The sequence below is a fragment of the Sapajus apella genome, unplaced genomic scaffold, assembly GCF_009761245.1.
Source record: "Sapajus apella isolate SASKATOON/1434 unplaced genomic scaffold, GSC_monkey_1.0 scaffold95, whole genome shotgun sequence".
Lineage (NCBI taxonomy): Eukaryota > Metazoa > Chordata > Mammalia > Primates > Cebidae > Sapajus > Sapajus apella.
This window is the reverse complement of record NW_022437035.1, coordinates 2,273,327-2,280,874: the sequence shown is the minus strand read 5'-3', so window position 1 is coordinate 2,280,874 and position 7,548 is coordinate 2,273,327. Positions and strand designations below refer to the sequence as shown.

The window sequence follows — 7,548 nt, the reverse complement described above, 5'->3', positions numbered from 1 at the left end:
CCTGGGTTCAGGCAATTCTCCTGCCTCAGCCTCCTGAGTAGCTGGGACTACAGGCACACGCCACCATGCCCAGCTAATTTTTTGTATTTTTAGTAGAGACGGGGTTTCACCATGTTGACCAGGATGGTCTCGATCTCTTGACCTCGTGATCCACCCGCCTCGGCCTCCCAAAGTGCTGGGATTACAGGCTTGAGCCACCGCGCCTGGCTCCTGGGAGTTTTCTAAACTCGCTCTGCAAAGGATTGCCCAGGGTCTACGCAGCAGGCTTCCTGCACTTCCACAGGCCCACGACAGCCCTGGAAGTCTTAGATCTAAGTGTGGCCTGGCTGTGCCTGTTGTCAGACCTCTCAGCTCGGCAAACTCCTCCATCTGTCAAATGCGGACGCTGGTTTTTCTTGCCCACTTCACGGAGCGGTTTGAGTGCTAGATGCTCTGTAGGCCTGTGAGCCATCACTGGCTTTATTACTATGTCCTTTGCAGCAGCTATGTCCCCAGTTGACTCAGATTCAGTCCCAGATGGATGAAAATCTTCAAATGCTTTGCATATCAGTGGCTGACCAGCCGGTAGCCCCACCCCCAGCCTGCCAGCCTCCATTGCTAAATCATGCAGTGGGTGTTTCTTTATGAAATTAGAAAGAAAAACCTCAGCTCCTCCAGCCCACTGGCTCTCCCGTCTCTATATCATGGTTGCTCCTCTGGCCTAGGCTGGCCACCTACTCTGGCCACCCGGTGAGTCATCCTGCCACTCTTACAGGCTGACGAGATGCTGGGCCTCACAGATGGGCCTCATGGCCGAGTGCCAGGATGTCCAATAATGTTTCTTTCACTCAACAGCACCAGCTGATCTGTAGTGGGGGGCCGCCCAGAGTGTTGCATTGAGGAACATTCTGAGCTGTGCCTGGGCTGAACAAGACAGCATGCTGTGATCGACTAGCAATGCCTGCCATGGATGTAGGAATGGCTAGGGATGGCATCTGTGCCAAGTATTTGCCATTTCCAGCCTCGTGTTTCCCTGCCCCCATGAAGTAAGAAGGTGGTTAGACCTTTGGTGGCGGGCTCCCCTGACTGATCTTGGGAACTGAGTGCTCCATCAAATGGCTAATTTTCTATCCACAACCGTGTTGCCACCTACAGCTGCACTAATACAGTAGCCACTAGCCACATGTGGCTTGTTACATTTCCATTAATTCTAACTAAATTAAATCAAAAATTTAGCATCTCAGTTGTATGAGCCACACGGCTCATGGCTACCATATTATAGAGCACAGACATGGAGGATTTCTATCATCGCAGAAAGTTCTGTTGGACAGGACTGGACTAGACCCATAGCTCTCACCAAGTGGCGATGGTACTTGCCAATGGACATTTTTGGCAACATCTTAGAGACATCTGGGGTTGTCACAACTGGAGAGGAGGGCTGCTGGCATTTGCTGGGTCAAGGGCGGGGATGCTGCTAACCGTTTTTCAAAGCACGTGACAGGTCCACAACAAGGAGGTATGCAACCCAAATATCAACAGCATCTACGCCGACACTGGTCTAGAGCCCTGGTCCGGAAGAATCATGACAAATGGGAAGGAGCATCAAGAGAAAAAGGGGGCAACATCATCTTTGCTTCGAATAATAACTAGATGTAACAGACGAAGAACTGAGAAAATGAGCCATCCACTGTTGGCAGAAAAGCAAGTCACTAAACCTCTCTGATGCCCAGTTTCCTCCTCTAAAAAACTGGGACTGTATCACTCCCCTGCCTTGATCGTCAGTGGATTAAATTAGTAACGAATGTGAAAAAGCTTTCTTATCTGTCCCTGTGAATACAATTTATTATCTCAACAGATGTTGTTTATTCCATTAGGTTGAACAGTCTAGTCTCTAGCACAAAGGTATTGAGTCCTGCTTTTATTTCACCTTGCATAACTTGGGGTCACTCCAGACTCCAAATCTTACTTCCTGGCTTCTAAAATGGGGCTAACAACTCACGCCCAAGCTCACGGGAATATTAAGCGTGAGCGAGACGTTTAATCCCATCAAGCTACCATCTCTCCTCCACGCAACAGTTAATCCAGCTGCCCTGGACTAACTCAAATTGAAACTCAAACCCCAGCTGGTACCCAAGAAACAGCTGAAAATGCATTCAGTCTTTTACGGGCAGAGAAAAATTCACTTGAGACCCCGAACCTTGAAATTCCTGCTACCCTACACATGAGCACTGGCCACGTGGTAAAGTCACTTTGCCGATTCCTGAGGATCTTTCCGCTGTTGCCAGAAACTGCAATTCTTACAAGTAAATCAGCATCAGGGAGAAACACGTGAAAAAATGGAGCAGACAGGGAAAATTAAGAAGCTGGGTGAGTCATGACCTGGGAGAGGGGAGATTCAGATGAAGATAATGGTGTCTCTGGATCCTTCACACTGAATGTGTGTGTGTGTGTGTGTGTGTGAATGCACGTGTGTGTATGTTAGAGAAAGAAATCTACCTTGGTGTCCAAAGCCCTTGTTTGTGTAACAAAGTTTATTTTCCGCCAGGTGCAGCGGTTCCACACCTGTAATCCACACTCTTTGGGAGGTTGAGGAGGGTGAATCACTTGAGCTCACAAGTTCGAGACCAGCGTGGGCAACATGGTGAATCCCCATCTCTACAAAAAGAACAAAACTTAACGAGGCATAGTGTTGCTCTCCTGTAGTCCTGGCTACTCAGGAGGCTGAGATGGGAGGATGGCTTAAACCGGGAGGCAGAGGTTGCAGTGAGCCAAGACTGTGCCCCTGCACTCCAGCCCAGGTGATGAAGCCAGCCCTTGTCTCAAAATAAAAATAAAATAGAATGCAATTTATTTTTGTTGCCCCATTCAAGCTAGAGCTGAGGTTTAATCTTTCCTTAAGGTCTTCATGGTGGGGTAATAAGGTGGATTTTGTTTATTAATTATTATTATTATTATTATTTTGAGACGAAGTCTCACTCTTGTTGCCCAGGCTGGAGTGCAATGGCACGACCTCAGCTCACTGCAACCTCCGCCTCCCAGGTTCAAACAATTCTCGTGCCTCAGCCTCCTGAGTAGCTGGGATGACAGGCATGCGCCACCACACCCGGCTAATATTGTATTTTTAGTACAGATGGGGTTTCTCCATGTTGGTGAGGCTGGTCTCGAACTCCTGACCTCAGGTGATCCGCCTGCCTTGGCCTCCCAAAGTGCTGGGATTACAGGCGTGAGCCACCGCGCCCGGCCCCCCTCAGGTTTTAGGAGAAACTGAGTTCCAACTGGGGAGAGGACTCACCCAAGGTCACAGAGCCCAAACAGGACATTCAAGGTGACGAGACCTGGAGGCAGGTGACAGCAATTATCTGTTGATTGGTAACATGCAGCCCTTCAAAAGCCAGGGGACCAGAAACTCCCTCTCCTCCGCTTCCTCCTTCTTCCTCCTCCCTCCTCCACCCCTTGGCCTCTGGGCCTTCTCCTTTGCCATTCTTCTCCTCATTCTTTCCTTCCTCCTCCTTCTCCCTCTCCTCCACCTTTTCCTTTTCTTTCTCTCCTCGCTGTTATTTTCTAGAGCTCATCCATAGCCTAATCGGACATAGACCCCTCTGTTTTCTGTTCCCATGGTACACACTGGACATGGTACCCAGACACGGGAGAATACAACGGAGGTCAGCAACAGACACAGCACCCAAAGGGACCACCATCCTTATTGGACTCCAGAAGCCCTCGTGGGCCGCTCAGCCTCCATGAGCTGGTGCACTGAATGAGGCGGCATCTTTTTGAACAACCGCAAAGTGAAAGTAACAGCCTCGTTTTCCAGGCCCTACGGGATAAAAGTCAAGGCTGCCGCACCTGCGGGTTGAGGCCAGGCTGGGCAGCTGACTGGGACTGCCTGGGCTCCCCACACCTGGCCTCCTCCACGGGAAAGCTGCAGGAAGGCAGCAGCCCAGAGGCCTGTAGCTGGTGACGTCTTCTCCTCTCCTGGGAGGGAGCTCCACGTCAAAGCATAGCCCCCTTCTGCCCCGCTGTGGGGCCACTGAGACCTGTGAATCTTCTTCATTCAAAGAAATGCCTGCTAACCGGGGTACCAGATACGACACCTTCCCTGAGACAGAGCTCCAGGAAGGCGGCATCACATTGAAACCTTCGGCCATGAACTTCCATTACCCTTCCCCCAACATCACACATGCTTAATCTGCAGTTTAAAAGAGAACGCTGAAATTGACGTTTCTACTCAACAGAGTTGGCAACATGAAAGGGGAAGACGGGCTCTCCTGACGGTAACCCAACACCAGTTAGGCAGAAACCACTGGGGGTTGAGGAAAAATAGAAACCCTGACGTCTGCCGGCAAAGATTCACAGTGGAGATTAACTCATGACCCTAAACGCGTTTTTAAAAATTATTAGCGAAGAGCTTGGTCCTGAGGAGAGGGACTTTTAAAAATGTTCAGTTGCCCTCGCATTTTCGAAACACTCTCGTTTTCAAATTGAGCAGCACGGGCATCCAGCAAAGGCATCAGGCCTCCGAAGCTCTCAACAGCAGAAAGGCCCAAAATAGACCAAAACCCGGAGGCCCTGCCACCGCAGCCCCCAACAGCACATTCCTGAAAATTCAGACTTGCCCATCGGCTCGCGAGGTGCCCATCGAAAACCCAGCCCAACAGTACCTTCTGCAAAGAGGACACAGATCTCAGGAACCACGGCTGCCTAAGACGTCGCCCCGGGTGGCCACAAAGGGAACCCACCAGCCCGGGAAAGCAGGAGCGAAGGAGCACCCCTCCACACACACAGACACACGTCCCTTCCCTTACTGCCCCTCCCCGACCCGTCCTCCCCCCACCCTTCTTCTGGGCCAATGTGATAGCAGCAGCTGAGTCGACCAGTCATTTCTAAAATTAGCTTGTGAGCTCCAGGTCTGGCCAGGAGACGGCAGCCCAGGGTGGCCGTGGACCAGGCAGCCGAGACCATGGACATATTTGGTGGCCCCCGAGCAGGGAAGGGGACAGCTCCGGACACAAGCACATGCTCTCTCGTCATCCCTGTCCCAGAGCAGGCCACACACCCACACTCCCGCCTCTGCCCACACAGATAACCGGAGACTGCAGGAACTGGGTGAGGAGGAGAACTGGCGGATTCTACATGCCAGGCAGACTCTGGAAGAAAAGAAAATAACTTGAATGAATGCTGGTGCCTTTTGGTAAACAACCAGTGCATGTAAATAGACCTAATGTCTAGGTAGTGATGATCACATCCCAGGCACCCAGGGCTTTCACAAACTCACTTCACATTCCCTGTGAAGTGGGGTTTTTCCCCAGCCCCACTTTACGAGTGGGGAAACTTAGGCACAAAAAAAGTTAAGCAGCTGAGCTCGGTGGCTCATGCCTGTAATCCCAACACTGGGAGGCCGAGGCAGGCAGATCGCCTGGGGTCAGGAGTTCGAGACCAGCCTTACCAATATGGTGAAATCCTGTCTCTACTAAAAATACAAAAAAATGCCAGACATGGTGGCGGGCATCTGTAATCTCAGCTACTAGGGAGGCTGAGACAGGAGAATCGCTTGAACCCAGGAGGCGGAGGTTGCAGTGAGCTGAGATTGCACCACAGCACTCCAGCCCAAGTGACAAGAATGAAACTATACTTTGAAAAAAAAAAAAAAAAAAAGAAAATACAATTGAGGAGGAGTCCCTCCACAATCTTAAGAGCTTAAACCTCCAGTTCTGAAATATGATGATGAAGCTTGGAATTGCCTGCAATGCAACGCTCAGAGCAACTCTGAAAAGGCAGTTAGAATCGAATACTAGGTACTTGCGTCTGTGACTTCATCTTCTGGGCCTGGCCAAGAATAAGCTCAAGGCAATAGGAATCTGAAAGGTGGAACCTCTAGAAACACTAAAGGAAATTTTAAGAGTTAGACCAGCTGACAAAGAGGTAACATTAACTGCACCTCTACCAGGTGGAAAGGACATCTTAAATCTGCTTCTCCGTAAAGCAGACAGACTATCCAAAAGCAGCAGCATCAAAAAATCCAATCATGGCGGGGTGCGGTGGCTCACGCCTGTAATCCCAGCACTTTGGGAGGTCAAGGCAGGCAGATCACAAGGTCAGGAGTTCAAGACCAGTCTGGCTAATATGGTGAAACCTGCCTCTACTAAAAAATTCAAAAGTTAGCCAGGCGTGGCAGCAGGCACCTGTAGTCCCAGCTACTCGGGAGACTGAGGCAGGAGAATCGCTTGAACGCCAGGAAGTGGAGGTTACAGTGAGCCGAGATCACACCACTGCACTCCAGCCTGGGTGACAGAGTGAGACTCTGTCTCAAAAAAAAAAAAAAAAAAAAGTTTCTCAAAAAACTAAAACTAGAACAGGTATATGACGCAGCAATTCCACTGTTAGGTCTATACCCCAAAGAAAGGAAATCAGTATATGGAAGACATTCCATTTTATTGCAGCACTATTCACAATAGCCAAGGTTTGGAATCAATCTAAGCGCCCACCAAATGGATTTTAAAAAATGTGGTACATATACAAATGGAGTACTATTCAACCATAAAAAGAATAAGATCGGCAGGGCGTGGTGACTCATACTTGTAATCCCGGCACTTTGGGAGGCCGAGTTGGGTGGATCACGAGGTCAGCAGTTCAAGACCAGCCTGGTCAACACGGTGAAACCCTGTCTCTACTAAAAATACAAACTTTAGCTCAGTGTGGTGGCAAGGGCATGTAATCCCAGCTACTTGGGAGGCTGACGCAGAAGAATCGCTTGAACCTGGGAGGTGGAGGTTGCAGTGAGCTGTGATCACGCCACTGCTCTCCAACCTGGGTGACACAGCCAGACTCTGTCTCAAAAAAAAAAAAAAAAAAAAGAAAAGAAAAAACAGACCTTGTCATTTGTCATTGGCAACATGTACAAAATGGAAGGAAATGTAAGACATTATGTTCAGTGAAATAAGCCAAGCACAGACAGACGAGCATTGCTTGTTCCCATGCATTTGTGGGAGTTAAAAATTAAACAATCGATCTGATGGAGATACAGTTAAATGACGGTTACCTAGGAAGGGTAGTACGGGAATGGTCAATGGGTGCAGAAACCTGGTTTAATAAATAAGATGCAGTATTTGATGGCACCATAAGGTGACTGTAGACAACAATCATTTATTATTTATGTTAAAATAACTACAAGAAAATAAGGGGAATGTTTGTAACACAAAGAAAGGATAAATGTTTGAGGTGATGGATATCCCACTTTCCCTTGCGGGATATTACATATTGTCTGCCTGTATCAAACTGCCCCGTGTACCCCGAATATATACACCTACTATATACCCACAAAAATTAAACATTAAAAACAACAACAAAAAAAGAGTCATTAAATTTCCCCTCATGGATTTCATTAATTATGTGCATGTCCAAATCTGTATATATGAGCACAAAGTAAAAGGTTTTATTTGGTGAATCTGATCTCGAAATAGCCTGAATAATTTGGATGAGCAACTTATTTTTTTTTAAAGAGGGTCTCCGTTGCCCAGGCTGAAGTGCAGTGGCGCAATCACAGCTCACTGCAGCCTCCACCTCCAGGGC

At 48.7% G+C, this 7,548-nt stretch overlaps 1 protein-coding gene across 4 annotated transcripts in view; it reads right to left on the bottom strand.

Annotated features, from left to right (window-relative positions):
* The window catches only part of MYO18B (myosin XVIIIB), a 285,693-nt gene extending 280,969 nt beyond the window's left edge, over nucleotides 1–4,724 (bottom strand). For all 4 annotated transcript variants that reach the window (XM_032256699.1, XM_032256702.1, XM_032256700.1 and 1 more), the window contains exon 1: nucleotides 4,641–4,724. The gene's annotated coding sequence lies outside the window, so the exon portion shown is untranslated. The remainder of the gene's footprint in view (nucleotides 1–4,640) is intronic.
* Between the last annotated feature and the right edge of the window lie 2,824 nt (nucleotides 4,725–7,548).